The 21,470-nt window shown below is 39.9% G+C and overlaps 1 pseudogene; it reads left to right on the top strand.

Annotated features, from left to right (window-relative positions):
- Positions 1-660: 660 nt before the first annotated feature.
- LOC139467521 (dentin sialophosphoprotein-like) overlaps positions 661-21,470 on the top strand; it is a 36,865-nt pseudogene continuing 16,055 nt past the window's right edge.

The following is a 21,470-nucleotide window of genomic DNA, read 5'->3' as shown; positions in this document are numbered from 1 at the left end:
AACACTTCAACATCTGTGTTTCCTTTGTTCTGGTGGTGTGGACAGATACGGACTACAATAAGCAGCACGGTATCACCGAATCCCTCACAGTGGGCAAGACTCATCATTCACTCCATCACCAGCAAACAGTCATGCTTAGAAATATCTTTCAACACATTTTACGAGGCTATTGCAAAATCCTGACAGGTTTAGTTTTATATTTTTCTGAATGTCTGGGTCTGATATCGGGAATGCAAATATGGAACACTAACTGTCAGGCAAACTGGCAGGCTACATAACTTCTATACACTTTTATCATAACAGTGTCACGTTCGGGGAAAAAAAAATCACCTTGGGCTCGTCACTTTTCCCCATAGCTATTCTCCCTCAGCAGAAGGTAGGCTAGAAAATAAAATCAATGTCAAAATGCTTGATGATAGCTAGCAGCAAAGTGAAATTAAAGTTGTCGGCAACACCGAGTTACGATGACATGTGACACAGAGTGTCAAAGCCTTATCAATAAATCAGCAACAAAAACAGGCACTTAACCACACTTGCTTTATGATGAGCGTCAGCTAGGTTTGAGGCAACACAAAAAGTACAGTGCTTGATTGTTCACGTCAGTCACAGACTGACAAGGGAGGAGATTAGGCAGTGCATGATGATGCTGTCCATTACAACATGGTTGCTGCCGCCACGCCGCCAGTAGCAGAGAGGAGGAGGAAGGGGATGCTCACAGAGTAACAGTCTCTGTTTCTTTTGCGATCCTTTTGATTTGATATTTCAAAACATATTTCCTTTTTAAAATGAAGTTGTGTTTGTCGGTTGCTTAAGGCCTTCACGAGGAGTTATGTGTTCAAGCAGTCCCGGTAATCTTGTTCGTCTGATCATATTTGTACATCTTCCTGACGCGAGGGAGTTTCTGACTCAAGTCCAGTTTCCACTCTTGCCAAACTAGGCTGGAATTCTGGAGTCATATTTTGGCTGGACTATCATTAGCAAAGGACGTGTACTGTCAACTTGACACCTATTTTGCAAATCTTTTCATGTTTTTCATCAAGGTGCTCACGTGATTTGATACACTTCGTGAGGTAAGACCCTTTTTATTAACAATATAGATCGTGATCATCAATCAGATCATCTTGACTTGGTGCCGCCATTTTGTTGAAAGCAAATGCAAGTGATATGAAAGGAGGAATCTGACTGGTCAATAGGAGGGGCATAGAAGAGACATAACTCGAAATAGCCACTGGTGGCGCTACGATCGAGCTTAGTTCGTTGAGGGTGGAAATTGAACTTTGTCAGTTAACTCCGATGCCTGGGGAAGATGATGTTTGTATGATGTGTATCAACTGTTACGGATGACCCTAAGTACATAGAGTGTGTCTCAGAAGAAAACAGAGGTGGGGGGAAATGTACATGGACATGTGTGTGGGTGCATTAGTATACTGACTGCCAACCAGTCATGTCTTATCCCCTTAATGCTGAGCGCCAGGCACAGCAACAACAAGTAGTGTCTTTTGGGATGATGTGGCTGGTCATTGAACCACTGACTAATACTATGCTATACAGATGTATACAGCCCTATACTGAACTATACAGACGTATATAGCCCTATATTGAACTATACAGAAGTATACAGCCCTTTACTGAACTATACAGACGTATACAGCCCTATACTGAACTATACAGAAGTACACAGATCTATACTGAACTGTACATATACAGCCCTATACTGAACTGTACAGAAGTACACAGATCTATACTGAACTATACAGACGTATACAGCCCTATACTGAACGATACAGACGTAGACAGCCCTATATTGAACTATACAGATGTATACAGCCCTATACTGAACTATACAGACGTATACAGCCCTATACTAAACTATACAGACGTATACAGCCCTATACTGAACTATACATACGTATACAGCCCTATACTAAACTATACAGATGTAAACAGCCCTATACTGAACTAAAAAGATGTATACAGCCCTATATTGAACTATACAGACGTATACAGCCCTATACTGAACTATACAGATGTATACAGCCCTATACTAAACTATACAGACGTATATAGCCCTATACTGAACTATACAGCCCTATACTAAACTATACAGACGTATACAGCCCTATACTGAACTATACAGATGTATACAGCCCTTAACTAAACCATACAGACCTATATAGCCCTATACTAAACTATACAGATGTATACAGCCCTATACTGAACTATACAGATGTATACAGCCCTATACTGAACTATACAGACGTATACAGCCCTATACTGAACCGTACAGAAGTATACAGCTCTATACTGAACTATACAGACGTATACAGCCCTATACTGAACTATACAGATGTAAACAGCCCTATACTGAACTAAAAAGATGCATACAGCCCTATATTGAACTATACAGATGTATACAGCCCTATACTGAACTATACAGACGTATATAGCCCTTTACTGAACTATACAGAAGTACACAGATCTATACTGAACTATACAGAAGTATACAGGCCTTTACTGAACTATACAAACGTATACAGCCCTATACTGAACTATACAGACATATACAGCCCTATACTGAACTATACAGACATATACAGCCCTATACTGAACTATACAGAAGTACACAGATCTATACTTAACTATACAGAAGTACACAGATCTATACTGAACTGTACAGACGTATACAGCCCTATATTGAACTATACAGACGTATACAGCCCTATACTGAACTATACAAACGTATACAACCCTATATTGAACTATACAGACGTATACAACCCTATATTGAACTATACAGACATATACAGGCCTATACTGAACTATACAGACGTATATAGCCCTATACTGAACTATACAGATGTAAACAGCCCTATACTGAACTAAAAAGATGTATACAGCCCTATATTGAACTATACAGACGTATACAGCCCTATACTGAACTATACAGATGTATACAGCCCTATACTAAACTATACAGACGTATATAGCCCTATACTGAACTATACAGCCCTATACTAAACTATACAGACGTATACAGCCCTATACTGAACTATACAGATGTATACAGCCCTTAACTAAACCATACAGACCTATATAGCCCTATACTAAACTATACAGATGTATACAGCCCTATACTGAACTATACAGATGTATACAGCCCTATACTGAACTATACAGACGTATACAGCCCTATACTGAACCGTACAGAAGTATACAGCTCTATACTGAACTATACAGACGTATACAGCCCTATACTGAACTATACAGATGTAAACAGCCCTATACTGAACTAAAAAGATGCATACAGCCCTATATTGAACTATACAGATGTATACAGCCCTATACTGAACTATACAGACGTATATAGCCCTTTACTGAACTATACAGAAGTACACAGATCTATACTGAACTATACAGAAGTATACAGGCCTTTACTGAACTATACAAACGTATACAGCCCTATACTGAACTATACAGACATATACAGCCCTATACTGAACTATACAGACATATACAGCCCTATACTGAACTATACAGAAGTACACAGATCTATACTTAACTATACAGAAGTACACAGATCTATACTGAACTGTACAGACGTATACAGCCCTATATTGAACTATACAGACGTATACAGCCCTATACTGAACTATACAAACGTATACAACCCTATATTGAACTATACGGACGTATACAACCCTATATTGAACTATACAGACATATACAGGCCTATACTGAACTATACAGACGTATATAGCCCTATACTGAACTATACAGATGTAAACAGCCCTATACTGAACTAAAAAGATGTATACAGCCCTATATTGAACTATACAGACGTATACAGCCCTATACTGAACCGTACAGAAGTATACAGCTCTATACTGAACTATACAGACGTATACAGCCCTATACTGAACTATACAGATGTAAACAGCCCTATACTGAACTAAAAAGATGCATACAGCCCTATATTGAACTATACAGATGTATACAGCCCTATACTGAAATATACAGAAGTATACAGCCCTTTACTGAACTATACAGAAGTACACAGATCTATACTGAACTATACAGAAGTATACAGGCCTTTACTGAACTATACAAACGTATACAGCCCTATACTGAACTATTCAGACGTATACAGCCCTATACTGAACTATACAGAGGTATACAGCCCTATACTGAAATATACAGAAGTACACAGATCTATACTTAACTATACAGAAGTACACAGATCTATACTGAACTGTACAGACGTATACAGCCCTATATTGAACTATACAGATGTATACAGCCCTATACTGAACTATACAGACGTATACAGCCCTATACTGAACTATACAGAAGTAAACAGCCCTATACTGAACTATGCAGAAGTACACAGATCTATACTGAACTATACAGACGTATACAGCCCTATACTGAACTATACAGAAGTATACAGCCCTATATTGAACTATACAGACGTATACAGCCCTATACTGAACTATACAGATGTATACAGCCCTATACTGAACTATACAGACGTATACAGCCCTATACTGAACTATACAGAAGTATACAGCCCTATACTAAACTATACAGACATATACAGCCCTATACTGAACTATACAGATGTATACAGCCCTATATTGAACTATACAGACGTATACAGCCCTATACTGAACTATACAGAAGTATACAGCCCTATACTAAACTATACAGACATATACAGCCCTATACTGAACTATACAGACGTATACAGCCCTAAATTGAACTATACAGACGTATACAGCCCTATACTGAACTATACAGAAGTATACAACCCTATACTGAACTATACAGAAGTATACAACCCTATACTGAACTATACAGAAGTATACAACCCTATGCTGAACTAAACAGAAGAATACAGTCTTATACTGAACTATACTGAACTATACAGAAGTATACAGAAGTATACAGCCCCACAGTACTTCTTTTGGTGTTAACCTGTGATTGAACTGTTTCATCCTCACAATCTCACACAATCTCATACAATCTCGCCTAATCTCACTCATCTTTTAGAGCTCCTCAGTCATCACCAGTATGGTGCTATGCTCATGTTTTCCTGCTCATGTTTGGCAGCCCATGTTTGGCTGCCCATGTTTGGTTGCCCATGTTTGGCTGCCCATGTTTGGCTGCTCATGTTTGGCTGCTCATGATTGGCTGCCCATGTATGAATGGTTTCAGATTTTTCTAAATTGTTCAGTTTCTCTTGTTCTTCCTTCAAGAATGGAGATATAGATGAGTCCGATCTGGCTGTATCCAAATAGTTTTACTGATGAGGAATGATTCATTAAAAACATGAATACTGGGAAATGCATCAGTGTTGAAAGCTATGGCATACTGGTCTCATGCCAGAAATAAGCAAATTGTCTGATTAAAGAGAGGATGAATGATCAAAATATATTTTTCAATATGGCTGCAAGGCAAAAGCGAAGTATATTGTAGATGGTAACAACTGATACCAACTTGAGTGAGACTTCTAGAGAGATCAATGCAAGGTTTTGGCTTTAATGGTTTTCTTTGTTTCATTAAAAATGTCTTAACATTCTGAATTCTTTTCACTTATGGAAAAAAAACCCTGTACTCATGTTTCAAGTTTGTCTTGGACAAACATAGACCTTTTTAAGATCAGTAATAGCAACAACACCATTCACAGCATTCCATCACTGGGCTTGAGGAAGAAGGGGTAAACCTTGACATTTCTGCAATGGTACATCTTACTCCAGCAATATTTTAGTAAAATCTTTCAACAGAAACCTATTCAGGCCACCATTTGCATTGACTGCAATAACTCTGAGGCAGGTTTTACGAATACCATGATGACAAATATTTTGGTAGCTTGTGTTACTAACGTCAATCTTTTGAGTAGTGTATGATCACTGTGGCTCATGTACTAAAAATGTATTTGAATTTTGAGGAAGGAAGATACTTTTTTGTTCAAATACTAACTTTTTCAGAACAAACTTCATTTCCTGATACACTAAATCTACCATACCACAGCACTTACTTTTATAGAGATTGGATCCTTTGTCAAACATCACTGGATTAACATGAAACACATTCAAACATACATACAGATACAGAGTTGTGACAAACTTACTGACTTTGTAAGAAAAGGTCCCCGTTGGCACTCCTTGTTAGAATGGGTCACTGTGGGCACTCCTTGTTAGAATGGGTCACTGTGGGCACTCCTTGTTAGAATGTGTCCCCATGGGCACTCCTGGTTAGAATGGGTCCCCATGGGTATTCTTGGTTAGAATAGGTCCCTGTGGGCACTCCTTGTTAGAATAGGTCACTGTGGGCACTCCTTGTTAGAATGGGTCCCTGTGGGCACTCCTTGTTAGAATAGGTCCCTGTGGGCACTCCTAGTTAGAATAGGTCACTGTGGGCTCTCCTCGTTAGATTAGGTCACTGTGGGCACACCTGGTTTACGATAGGTCCCTGTGGGCACTCCTGGTTAGAATAGGTCACTGTGGGCACTCCTAGTTAGAATAGGTCACTGTGGGCACTCCTAGTAAGAATAAGTCACTGTGGGCACTCCTAGTTAGAATAAGTCACTGTGGGCACTCCTAGTTAGAATAAGTCACTGTGGGCACTCCTGGTTAGAATAGGTCACTGTGGGCACTCCTAGTTAGAATAAGTCACTGTGGGCACTCCTAGTTAGAATAGGTCACTGTGGGCACTCCTGGTTAGAATAGGTCACTGTGGGCACTCCTAGTTAGAATAAGTCACTGTGAGCATTCCTAGTTAGAATAGGTCACTGTGGGCACTCCTGGTTAGAATAGGTCACTGTGGGCTCTCCTAGTTAGAATAGGTCACTGTGGGCTCTCCTAGTTAGAATAGGTCACTGTTGGCACACCTGGTTTACGATAGGTCCTTGTGGGCACTCCTGGTTTACGATAGGTCCCTGTGGGCACTCCTAGTTAGAATAGGTCACTGTGGACGCTCCTAGTTAGAATAGGTCACTGTTGGCACTCCTGGTTAGAATAGGTCACTGTTGGCACTCCTGGTTAGAATAGGTCACTGTTGGCACTCCTGGTTAGAACAGACCCCCCATGGGCACTTCTGGTTAGAATAGGTCCTTGTGTGAACACCTGGTTAGAATAGGTCCTTGTGTGAACACCTGGTTAGAATAGGTCCTTGTGTGAACACCTTGTTAGAATAGGTCCTTGTGGGAACACCTGGTTAGAATAGGTCCTTGTGGGAACACCTGGTTAGAATAGGTCCTTGTGGGAACACCTGGTTAGAATAGGTCCTTGTGGGAACACCTGGTTAGAATAGGTCCTTGTGTGAACACCTGGTTAGAATAGGTCCTTGTGTGGACACCTGGTTAGAATAGGTCCTTGTGTGAACACCTGGTTAGAATAGGTCCTTGTGGGAACACCTGGTTAGAATAAGTCCTTGTGGGCACACCTAGTTAGAATAGGTCCCTGTGGGCACTCCTGGTTAGAATAAGTCACTGTGGGCACTCCTGGTTAGAATAGGTCACTGTTGGCACTCCTGGTTAGAACAGACCCCCCATGGGCACTTCTGGTTAGAATAGGTCCTTGTGGGAACACCTGGTTAGAATAAGTCCTTGTGGGCACTCCTAGTTAGAATAGGTCACTGTGGACGCTCCTAGTTAGAATAGGTCACTGTTGGCACTCCTGGTTAGAATAGGTCACTGTGGGCACTCCTGGTTAGAATAGGTCACTGTTGGCACTCCTGGTTAGAACAGACCCCCCATGGGCACTTCTGGTTAGAATAGGTCCTTGTGTGAACACCTGGTTAGAATAGGTCCTTGTGTGAACACCTGGTTAGAATAGGTCCTTGTGTGAACACCTTGTTAGAATAGGTCCTTGTGGGAACACCTGGTTAGAATAGGTCCTTGTGGGAACACCTGGTTAGAATAGGTCCTTGTGGGAACACCTGGTTAGAATAGGTCCTTGTGGGAACACCTTGTTAGAATAGGTCCTTGTGTGAGCACCTGGTTAGAATAGGTCCTTGTGTGAACACCTGGTTAGAATAGGTCCTTGTGTGAACACCTGGTTAGAATAGGTCCTTGTGGGAACACCTGGTTAGAATAAGTCCTTGTGGGCACACCTGGTTAGAATAGGTCCCTGTGGGCACTCCTGGTTAGAATAGGTCCTCAGCAACCAAGAGGTGACCACATGACCAGGTGACCAGACTCAGTGACTTGGTTGATAGCGTGTCATCGTACCCCCAACGGCATGGAGCGATGTTCACAATATGAATCACTGGATTGTCTAGATATTTACAAGTCGCCATCATACAGCTGGAATATTGCTGAGTGTGGTGTTAAACAACGATCAAACAAACAAGTAAACAACATCATAGGCCATGAAATGTTGAATAGATCATGATGCCTCTCTGTATGTTATCAGTGTCCAAGATTAGCGTTAAACATACTTGACAGCAGTCCTTGTGACTTTGTTAATATTTCAGCTAATAAAATACACACTTAAAACATGCATATTACATTACAGTTAATCCTACCTGTTCCCTGGCTGAAGTATGTAGGATGTCCAGAGGAGGATTAGTGCTGATTTAGGGATCCTGTATACAATAATGAGTCATGTAAGAAAACAGAATTAATCTGACAACCCACATTATTCTGTTGTAGCCTTGAGACTGCATGGGAAAAGCAGATGAACACCTTGACTAACAGTTAGTCCCAGAAATAAGGTTATCATATTTACAATATATATCTCAAAAACAGAAAATAAAATCCAAATGGAGCCCAGAACAATGCTTATGTTCAGAGCTGAGGCAGTCTAGACTTGTCAAAAATCATTCTAGACTTGAGTTGGATTCATTTCTTAATTTATTCTCTAGGGTCTGGAAGAAGACTAACATGGTCCAAACTGTGCTGGATATTGCTTCAGTGATGGTGTCATCTGCTACTGATACTTTAATACTTCTGGTTAACTTTTCAAATCATAGAAATTTATATACGACAATAATCTATCTATATATCACCAAGTTCCACCAATGCTGGTCACAGGTGTTTTACATTATTTTTACCCCAGTCAATGGATCAGTGTGCAGTTTTCATTCCCAGCTCCCTGGGGAGTATACAGGCTAAGCTGCCTGTGAGGAGCTAGAAGGTTGACATTTACTCTATATCTCATCATACAGGCTACCCATTGACTGACAGAGGCATTTTTCAAACAAAGTCCATTGCCTCAGGAGACATCACATGTGTTACATGTGCTTCAGTGTTGGGTAGGACCGAAGCCCAAGAACCAATAATATCATATAAAATTCAACTGGAGGTAGTAACATTAAACTGACCTAATTAATATGCAAAAATATGCAAATGTTCAATCTCATTAAAATCAGACCTTAGCTCTTGCTACCGCTAAACAAAGATCTGAAGACATCCCATTAGGGATCACGTCAGAACGACCTTTCATCCGACCAATCAGAGTGTTGCTTACCAGATCAGGAAAGTGACAGTCGGAATGTGATTTCTAATCATACAACCTCGAAAACTTTAACACGGGGTATTGTGAACGATAGTTATGGGTTAAACGACAGAATCCATACAATCTAGACCATCTATTAGCAATTCGAGGATGTTCTTTTGTTTAGGTTTCAAATTTATAATCGAGAATTTGTCAAAATATGTTTCGAAGCGTAGTCGTCAATTTGAAATTAGTGCGGTAAAGCATGAGAAAGCTGCCTTCTGATTGGTCATTCCATTGGTCAGTCAGAGTTTGCGCAAGGTTGGTCTGACGTGACCCATAATAAGATGTCCTTAGATCTTTGATTAGTGGTAGCGAGAACTAAGATCTGATTTTAATGAGATTGGCAAATGTTTGGAATATACATCAACATTGTTTGAAAAACCCAAAGACCAAATTTGAAGCAATCAAACAACTATCTCCGGAGAATATATTAACGATGTTGTTTCTACATCACCAAGGATGTTCATAGCCATCCACAATAAATAGAAATCACAAACAGTGGATCAGATACCTCTACAAACAGTAGATCAGATACCTCTACAAACAGTAGATCAGATACCTTTACAAACAGTGGATCAGATACCTCTACAAACAGTAGATCAGATACCTTTACAAACAGTAGATCAGATACCTCTACAAACAGTAGATCAGATACCTTTACAAACAGTAGATCAGATACCTCTACAAACAGTAGATCAGATACCTTTACAAACAGTGGATCAGATACCTCTACAAACAGTAGATCAGATACCTTTACAAACAGTAGATCAGATACCTCTACAAACAGTAGATAAGATACCTCTACAAACAGTAGATCAGATACCTCTACAAACAGTGGATCAGATACCTCTACAAACAGTAGATCAGATACCTTTACAAACAGTGGATCAGATACCTCTACAAACAGTAGATCAGATACCTTTACAAACAGTAGATCAGATACCTCTACAAACAGTAGATCAGATACCTCTACAAGCAGTGGATCAGATACCTCTACAAACAGTAGATCAGATACCTCTACAAGCAGTAGATCAGATACCTCTACAAACAGTAGATCAGATACCTTTACAAACAGTGGATCAGATACCTCTACAAACAGTAGATCAGATACCTTTACAAACAGTGGATCAGATACCTCTACAAACAGTAGATCAGATACCTTTACAAACAGTGGATCAGATACCTCTACAAACAGTAGATCAGATACCTCTACAAACAGTAGATCAGATACTTCTACAAACAGTAGATCAGATACCTCTACAAACAGTAGATCAGATACCTTTACAAACAGTGGATCAGATACCTCTACAAACAGTAGATCAGATACCTCTACAAGCAGTAGATCAGATACCTCTACAAACAGTAGATCAGATACCTCTACAAACAGTGGATCAGATACCTCTACAAACAGTAGATCAGATACCTTTACAAACAGTGGATCAGATACCTCTACAAACAGTAGATCAGATACCTCTACAAACAGTAGATCAGATACCTCTACAAACAGTTTCAGATACCTCTACAAGCAGTAGATCAGATACCTCTACAAACAGTAGATAAGATACCTCTACAAACAGTAGATCAGATACCTCTACAAACAGTAGATCAGATACCTTTACAAACAGTGGATCAGATACCTCTACAAACAGTAGATCAGATACCTTTACAAACAGTAGATCAGATACCTCTACAAACAGTAGATCAGATACCTCTACAAACAGTAGATCAGATACCTCTACAAGCAGTAGATCAGATACCTCTACAAACAGTAGATCAGATACCTCTACAAACAGTTTCAGATACCTCTACAAGCAGTAGATCAGATACCTCTACAAACAGTAGATCAGATACCTCTACAAACAGTAGATAAGATACCTCTACAAACAGTAGATCAGATACCTCTACAAACAGTAGATCAGATACCTCTACAAACAGTAGATCGGATACCTCTACAAACAGTAGATCAGATACCTCTACAAACAGTAGATCAGATACCTCTACAAACAGTAGCTCAGATACCTCTACAAACAGTAGATCAGATACCTCTACAAACAGTAGATCGGATACCTCTACAAACAGTAGATCAGATACCTCTACAAGCAGTAGATCAGATACCTCTACAAACAGTAGATCAGATACCTTTACAAACAGTTTCAGATACCTCTACAAGCAGTAGATCAGATACCTCTACAAACAGTAGATCAGATACCTCTACAAACAGTAGATCAGATACCTCCACCAACAGTTTCAGTTCAAGCCATCACATGGTTCTGATTTCAAGCCAGATGAACTAAAGACATTTTTCAGATGCCTTAAATAAGATTAAGTCTGCAATAGTATGTTCACTACACCTGTACATTACACACAACATCATGGGATTTGCAAGATTATTCTAAATCGGCTATTGTGTATATGTAAATATACTACACCTTAGCTAACTCATATTTTGTTTGTTTGTTTGTTGTTTAACCCCTACTCTGCAATATTCCAGCTATATGACAGCAGTCTGTAAGTAGTCAGGTCTGGACCAGTCAATCCAGAGACTGATGTCATGAGCATCAACCTCATAATTGAGATGCAATAACATGCATCAACCAAGTCATTGAGTCTGATCACCCCATCCCATCACCCCCTATGATAAGCATGGTTTGCTAAAGAACAATTCTAACCAGCTTCTTCATGGGGAGCTGACTAACAACACGCTTAAAGTAATAACACAGTTGATATGATTCCATCTTTGATAAGATAACAATTGTCATACAATGCCTAATAGAATGAAATTGGCAATTATTTTTTTATAGCCAGCCAACACTCTGCTGAGATCAAATAGCCCAAAAGCATGGTGGCCATCAGCTGGAAACTGTCTAAAGGGGGGTAACTGCTGCCTCCCCAGACGAGTCAAGTCAACGGCCATTGCTCATCCATATCAGGCACAAAGAGACGTGACAGGACTCTTATATAATTAGCATTTGTAATCAAAATCAGATGTGTTGCTTTTAAACTGCTGTCCAAAACACAATAGGATTGTAGTCAAGGAAAAATATGATCCATTTATAATGAGACACTTACTTTCTCTCCTGTTACGAAAGGTCCATCATTTTATTCAGCCTCAAAGAGTTAGGATCCACGCGGAAAGGTGGGTAGGTGGGTAGGTGGGTAGGTGGGTAGGTAGGTAGGTAGGTAGGTAGGTAGGTTGGTAGGTTGGTAGGTAGGTAGGTAGGTAGATGGGTAGGTATAGGTGGGCAGGAGTTTGTATGGTATGCTGATAGAAGAAGAGGTGGCTGGATGGCTGGGAGAAACGAAGGATTAGGACGCTAGTGTTTGTTTTTTAGAGGATGGAGGTATAAAACTTGCTCCTTGTAAATCAATTATTATCTTTTCTTTATATATGGACGGATTGTAGAAACACAAACCATTACATGTCCATGGTATTATGACTTCAATGTCATGTATCTCTATGTGATTTAACTAAAATTATGTTTTGCAGATAGGGCTTTAAAAACTTTTAAATGTCAAAATATTTTTTAAAAATGTGAATGAAAATATCCCTTTTATTGTTTATAGAATCATTTCAAGTTATTTCGTTTTGGGGGGAAATACATTCTAACATTTCTAATATTTAATTTTCCTCCAGGATCTTGGCATATTGATCAAGATATCATGTAAAACAAGAACAAAATATATAGGTTTGGCCTTGCAAGAAATAGTTCCTTTCTGGACATGTATCCTTGTGGTATGTCATCCTTGTGGTATGTCATCCTTGTTGTATGTCATCCTTGTGGTATGTCATCCTTGTGGTATGTCATCCTTGTGGTATGTCATCCTTGTGGTATGTCATCCTTGTGGTATGTCATCCTTGTGGTATGTCATCCTTGTTGTATGTCATCCTTGTGGTATGTCATCCTTGTTGTATGTCATCCTTGTGGTATGTCATCCTTGTGGTATGTCATCCTTGTTGTATGTCATCCTTGTGGTATGTCATCCTTGTGGTATGTCATCCTTGTTGTATGTCATCCTTGTGGTATGTCATCCTTGTGGTATGTCATCCTTGTTGTATGTCATCCTTGTGGTATGTCATCCTTGTGGTATGTCACCCTACTCACTGAACACACTTCCCAGAATCCTTGATTCACATCCCATCACTCCTGCATCTGTCCTTGTAGCATCATATTAACAAAGCTGCTGAATCCCCGCTGAACATTTTCAAGACATTTAATCTCACATTGACTAACGTGACTGTGAGTGAGTGAGTGAGTGTGTTTGGTTTTGCAGCACTCTGCAATATTCTCACAATACCACTGCATGGAACATCAGAAATTGGCTTCACATATTGTATCATGTCGGGATTTGAACCCGGACCTTTGGTGTGATTAGTGAATGCTTTAACCATCAGACCACCTTCCACTCCTTACAGTTTTAACAAAGAGATCAGTGTTGGAATTTGCATGATAAATGATTGTGAATGCAGGAGTTTACCAATATGACATTAATTATGAAAAACAAAATGTGTTGGTAATAATTAGACCTGTATCCTTTATCCTAGCAATATCTCAAAAAGCCAGAGTAATCTTCGGATATAAATTACATTGATTTATGACACGTGATAAAATTGAAATTTGAATTCACATTTGAACTTTATACCTTGTGTGAGGCAAGTTTCCATTAATAATCTGTAGCTCATTTAAAAAACATGAGACAATGCCAGCGCAGACTTACAACAGAGGAATGGACTCCAACAAGCTTGGCTGTAAACAGTATTTACTAAGCATATTTTGTAAGGCGCTGACACAACAGCACAGCTCGGAGCTCGTGGCACAACAGCAGCTGGGAGTTTCAAGCTGAACACAAGTGTTTTATACCTGCCTAATGGAGGGAAATGACATAAGGTGATGAATTCTAATTTTATGGTAATCCTGCTGAAGTATATGGTGATAATCCTTTTATCTGTGAGCTGCAAACCAACCTCTTCTGACATGCGTTAATTATCCCAACAGGGCTCTCAACACTTTGACACAGCATTCACAAAGCTTGCCAATCAAGCCCGCAATAAAGTCCTAGTTTTATGTTCCTATTTGCAGTGAAGATACCCTCCCGGCATTTTGACGAGATATCAACAAAGTTTACGGTTATAACTATTTGCGACTTGTGCGCTCTCCATTGACCGATGCCGCCTAAACCACTAGAATGTACGATCTCTAATCCGCACAAACCCAATGAGGCTTTCCTTATATCCTTAACTCTGCGAGTGACTAGACTTCCAAATTAGGCCTGTAACATGACTTACTGCCCATAGATAATCTTTTTAGACCACCTAATGGCTTGCCCGGGAAGCAAAAGGATTACTCCTACATTTACCTGATCAGATGCCCTCATAAAACTAGTGTTTCTGCCTTGATTCTATCAGAATTACTTGGCTACACCCTTGGAGAATGGACCCATTAAGCTCATTTATCTTCCTATTGAGTAATTTCAGAATTCCTCCGAGAGACAGTTTGGGATGGACGTTCATTAAGTGGGGACAAGCAATAGTCGTTAGTTGAAAATAAGAGACTTGCCCCTGTCAAGCTACTATACATCTCAAGACTGTAAAACAAACTGCACGGATTTGCCCAGTAAATCCAGCTCCCATGGTTTCCCACAAACACATGCACCTACAGTGGTATAAATCTTCCTGCACTCCAGCCCTGGTTTACTAGAGACGTGAGCCACAGTGGGGCCTTAGAGGACATGGAGCTTCTTAGCTCTTGAAGGTGATCTTGGGGTAAGGTGAGAAGGACTTACCGATCGACCAACTGTGAGATGGGACTGCAGGACCCTCAACACATAAATTCAAAGACATGTAGAATAAGAAAGAGTGAAGAGACAACTCATATTGAAATATTGTTACACAGATCAACTTCATGGCTGGGGCTTTGTCACTTTGAGTGAGTGAGTGAGAAAGTGGACGTATGTGGTCTCAAGGATCACAATAGATTTGTCACAGCTTTCAAATTAAAGGTTATTTCCTACACAAACAAAAATCCTGAATAAGTTGTACAAGTTTTACTGTTGAAACCAACCAGTTGTAGAAATGTAATTGGAGATTGATTTGAAAAGAAAATGATCTGGCACAAGTTTGTAATAATTGCAGACCGATTCCATGGTCTTGCGGTAGAGCGTCCGCCCAGGGGTTGGATCCCCGGCCGTGCCATACCAACAGACGTTAAAAAATGGTACTTGTTGTTACCCTGCCTGGCATTCGGCATTAAGGGGCTAAAATAAGTACTAGTTGGCTCGGAGTCAGTATACTGTGTCTGAGTGGGGTATTCATGTTAAACTGTGGCATGGTATCTCTGTGGGTTAGCACTATAAATCGGCATCAGTCTGGAATAGTACAGGCAGCCACACACACACATACACGTCGCTATATAAGTGCAATAATTTTGGATGCGACGTTGTACCCCATTTCACCTCACCTGATAACTGCATCTGAACAGTGAGGCACTGTAGTTCACCTCCAATTTTGTTTATTTGTAACTTAGTTAACCAAATTATTTATTTAAAGCAGGTCATACGAGGGTAATTGCAGGATTCTCCAAACAAGTGATGGTAGTGATGGTGTTGGTGCCCCAGAGCTTCAAGCCTAACCTTAGCAAGGATATGAGTAGGACCTCGACCCACTTGCACAAAGCGATCTTAGCGCTAAGATGATCGTGACTCCCATACTTTAACATAGGCTTACAATAGTTGTAGCGCTAACATCGTTTTGTGCAAGTGGAGCCTGCTCTGTCCCATCTTCATTACTTACTTATTGTTGAGTATTTCCGACATAATGCGAATTTCACACACGGGTCGCCCCGATTTTCATATCTGGAACAAGGCCAAGGTCGCCTGACATGGATTAAGTCACAAACAGTAATTAATCAGTGACATAGTTGCACATCTTGGATGGCAGACAGTCAAAGTTCAATACAATTGGGATTAACAATTGGGATTAGCATCTCATAAATAACGTCAGTTAAGTGGTTCAAGGTATATACAGGCATGGCTACAGGGTTGGTAGCCTTTGTTCATTCAGACAAAGGTCGTCCGAAATCGGTCACTATGACACAGCCACTAAAATCATTTTATTGAATTCAGTTAAAATACACAGTTTTCTAAGATTGACAGTTATATCAGCTAAAGAAACCTATTACAGATATTGATCTAGTTTCATACAGTCTGATCTAGACTTACAGGAACACAGACATTTAAAATTTTGACAGACAAACCTTTCACATGTCAAAGTCTAAAATTTAATTTCAAAGTCTCTTTTTGAAATTTATTTCCATTGTAATGATAGGTCCGAACATCTATCCAATGTGACAGGGCCCCACTTGCTTGCGTACATATCTCAAGAAGAGCGCTGTCATGCTTATATTCCCGCAGCATGACTTTAGCTGTTTTTTTATTTCCCACCATCACCATAATGTCCCCGACAGCTATCTAGTTTTTCTAATCTATCAAAATGTTAATCATGTCACCAATATAGTTTCAAAAATCCCCACAGGTCTTTCTCTTTTTGGAAAGATAAAAAAATCAAAGATGGCTGCCTGGAGGCCATGCATGAGGATATGTTTCTGATGAACAAAAGAAACAAGATAAGTTGATAATGTGATAAGTTTCCATCAAGCCTCCTGTTTTATTATTTTGAATACAGTTCTTTTTTTAAAAAAAATAATCGGTGGCTGAAATAAAAATATTTTGTTTAAAGTCACTTGATATAGTAGGTAGGCCGAAAATGTAAAATACATGACCAGTTCTACAAATATTAAAGAAAGCCGCCCATGAAGATGTGGGTTTGAATTGGTCATCAGCAACCCAGGCTTGTCGTAAGGGCGACTAACAGGATTTGGTGAGGGCGTGCTTTTTGGGTTCATGCAAGTCATTGCATCCCAGTTGAGTAGGCTGGTGCTCATGATGATAGATTATCTGGTCCAGACTGTTGTCATACTGCTTGTTGTTTAAAGCTAGGCATATATTTTTGGTCAGTGTGTGTGTGTGTGTGTGTGTGTGTCTATGTGTGTGTGTGTGTATGTCTATGTGTGTATGTGTCTGTGTGTGTGTCTATGTCTATGTGTGTGTGTCTAGGTGTGTGTGTGTCTATGTGTGTGTGTGTGTGTGTGTCTGTGTCTAGGTGTGTGTGTGTCTATGTGTGTATGTGTCTGTGTGTGTCTGTCTGTGTGTGTGTCTGTGTCTATTTGTGTGTGTGTCTATGTGTGTATGTGTGTGTGTGTGTGTGTCTGTGTGTGTGTGTGTCTATGTGTGTGTCTTTGTGTGTGTGTGTGTCTATGTGTGTGTGTGTGTATGTCTATGTGTGTATGTGTCTGTGTGTGTGTCTATGTCTATGTGTGTGTGTCTAGGTGTGTGTGTGTCTATGTGTGTGTGTGTGTGTGTGTCTGTGTCTAGGTGTGTGTGTGTCTATGTGTGTATGTGTCTGTGTCTATGTGTGTATGTGTCTGTGTGTGTGTCTGTGTCTATGTGTGTGTGTGTCTATGTGTGTGTGTGTGTGTGTGTGTCTGTGTCTATGTGTGTATGTGTCTGTGTGTGTCTGTGTCTAAGTGTGTACATGTCTATGTTTGTGTCTGTGTCTATGTGTGTGTGTCTGTGTCTATGTGTGTGTATGTGTCTGTGTGTGTGTCTGTGTCTATGTCTATGTGTGTGTGTGTCTATGTGTGTATGTGTCTGTGTGTGTCTGTGTGTGTGTCTATGTGTGTATGTGTCTGTGTGTTTATCTATGTGTGTGTGTCTGTGTGTATGTGTCTGTGTGTGTCTGTCTGTGTGTGTGTCTGTGTCTATTTGTGTGTGTGTCTATGTGTGTATGTGTGTGTGTGTGTGTCTGTGTGTGTGTGTGTGTCTATGTGTGTGTCTTTGTGTGTGTGTGTGTCTATGTGTGTGTGTGTCTGTGTCTATTTGTGTGTTTGTGTCTATGTGTGTGTGTCTGTGTGTGTGTGGTTGTTTGTGGAAGTCCAAATAAGACTAATGCCGATATATAGTGCAAGCCCATTGAGATACCATGCTGCAGTTTAACATGACATAAGACTCCGAGCCAGGCAGGGTAACAACAAGTATCATCTTTCAATAAGTACTACCCCAAGGCCAATGTACTTAACATACTATATTAACTGTATTAACTCCTCCACAACCAACTTCTAGACCAATCTGTAAGTATCATTATTAACACATCCTATAGACTGAAAATTTACATGACAGTCTGTGGGTTCATGTGTCTTACAGTCTATTTTTACTGACACGCGAGCACAGAAGGGTTATAAATGCTATCATCGAAAACGTTTGTCTTATCAATTTTTTAACTATGTTCACTACCGCTCAATCTCTGAAAGTAAATTTAACTTTCTGTTTATGGTTTTAATAAGCGCACCCTTTGTCAATATTCTAAGAGCCCAGGGCTATGAGTGAGTGAGTGAGTGAGTGAGTGAGTGAGTGAGTGAGTGAGTGAGTGAGTATGGTTCTACGTCGCTTTTAGCAACATTCCAGCAATATTACGGCAGGGCACACCAGAAATTCACACATTGTACACATGACGGGAATCAAAATCGTGTCTTCGGCGTGACAAGCAACCGCTTTAACCAATAGGCTACTGATCGCCCGCTCATAATTTAGATGATTGGTTCATCTGGTCCAAACTGGATTATTGAAACAACCTTACGAGTTTGGGGACATGGACTCGACCCCCACGCCCGCCTGTCAGGGATGTGACAATGCATTGACAGTTGGAGACCTAAACAAATTATACATAATAGTACACTCTTGCTGCTATATATGCAGAGAAAAAGAAAGTTATCACAGAAACAAGTCATGAGATAAGCTCAGAAAAAATGTACCAAGGTTTTTAAATTTTTTCAATGCAGAAGAACAAATTCAAACAAATGGAATTTGTTCACATGTTTTTAAAAAGTGGAAGATGAAGAGACTTTCAAACTTTCTCCGCCAAGATGATTCTCAGGGGTAACATACATCCCCTCATGAATTTACCTTCAAGCCATAAAAGGATTTCATGCAAATACATTCATTTTTTATTTTTTGAAATTAAATTAGATTTAATTGCCTGAAAGTTTTTTAATTTGCTGCATGAATACTGAAGGGATGAAGTCTCGGTGATGTTCTGATTGGTGAGTATTGTCACGGCTGCCTGAGACAACAGCCTGCCCCCTGTGACAGAGAAACTAGTCCCTTAGAAAAAGAAATCGGTGAAAAACACAAAAGTGTAATGTGATAAACACTGTACTTCAGGAAATAAATCAAACAAAAAATCAAATGAATCTGGCACTAAACACCACCATACAGTCCTAAAAAAATGTACTAAGCTTTTGTGATCAAGAAAAGTTAATTTCAGAGTGAGTGAATGGGTAGGTGGGTGATAAAAACTGTTATTGGACAAGTGGGTCAGTGATAGAGTTACTGGGTGAGATGATAAAAGAGTGCGTAATCAAGCAAGTGAGCGAGTGAGTGAGTGGACGAGTGGTTGAGTAAGTGAGTGAATAAGTGAGTGGACTGGGGGGTGAGTGTGATCATTCATGTGAGCAAGGTTGCATGTGTGAGTGCAGGTCATAAAGAGCTCATTACTGACATGAGGTGAAAAGGGGTTTAACATCGCGTCCAAGATTTTTGCACTTATATAACAACGTGCATGCATGTGTGTGTGGCTCCTTGTACTAGTCCGGACTGATGCCGATTTATAGTGCTAGCTCACTGAGATACCATGCCTCAGTTTAACATGAATACCCCACTCAGACACAGTATACTGACTCTGAGCCGACCAGTCCTTGTTTTAGCCCTTTTGGTAAGACGCGAGCAGGGATCGAACCCCAGACCTCTCAAAGCGGACACTCTACCACTAAACCGTGGAGGCAGTCAGAGCTCGATATTGGGCAAGTGAGTGTGTGGACAAGTGAGTGAGTGGACAAGTGAGTGAGTGAGTGAGTGAGTGTGACGAGTGTTTGAGAGTGAATTGGTGTGAAATGTCACATCTGACCTGGACTACAGCCTGCCCCATGTGCTTGAGAAACTAATCCCTTGAATCCAATCAAACACCACTAAACGTGTCCTGATACATGAAGCCTAAGTATTTGAGATCAAGTAAAGGTAATTTCAGAGTGAGTGAGTAGGTGGGTGATACAAAAGGGTGTGTAACTGGGCATTTTAGGTGAGTGAGTGAATCAAAGGATTAGTGGATGAAATTTAGTGAGTGAGTGAGAGCATTATTAGGTGAATGAGTCTTGTTGAGGTGTAAATGAAGTATAGAGTGATGCGAAACGTGTTAGGGAAGCCTTGGTCATGGGGTATCTCTGCCCAGCCCAACACGTTGGTACTTTCTTACTTACATATGTATCGACATGTTGACAGTTGGGTAACATTAAAACATCTTGCCACAGTTAATATTCTTTTGAAAAAATAGAATCTTAGAATACATGTGAAAGGGAATAGCATTTATCTTGTTCAACAAAACAAGTTAGTTTCCTCTGAAACGTTTTTGGATAACATCATCTTCATCTTCATTGTTACCTCATAAATGAAGATTTCTTAGCTTCTAAATTCCAATCAAAGACTCCCAACAAATATTTACTCTAAATGGTTAAATGTTAAAAATTTAACTGAAACTCAAAATAGTGAGTGAGTGAGTGAGTGATATATGTTCATGATTAATCTGTAATTAAGAAGCAATTAAGCCTGAACCTGTATCAGACAAACATCAGGGCATGACGACACACAATCAACCAGATCACTATTGATACTACTGGTGGTATTGTTGGGTATTCCTGCTTATTTACAGGGCATCTGAAGGTTAAATTTTAGAACTGAAGTCTAGCCTGATTTTGAACTCTATCCCTGAGTCTTAAAAATATGGACATATTGGCCAGTTTCGTTTAACAATGTTCTCCTGAAATATTAGTTGTACCCCTACATTAATTTTGCTAAAATTGAAAATAA

Source organism: Haliotis cracherodii, unplaced genomic scaffold (assembly GCF_022045235.1).
Source record: "Haliotis cracherodii isolate W230 unplaced genomic scaffold, xgHalCrac1.p SCAF_2, whole genome shotgun sequence".
Lineage (NCBI taxonomy): Eukaryota > Metazoa > Mollusca > Gastropoda > Lepetellida > Haliotidae > Haliotis > Haliotis cracherodii.
This window is presented reverse-complemented; position numbering and strand designations above follow the sequence as displayed.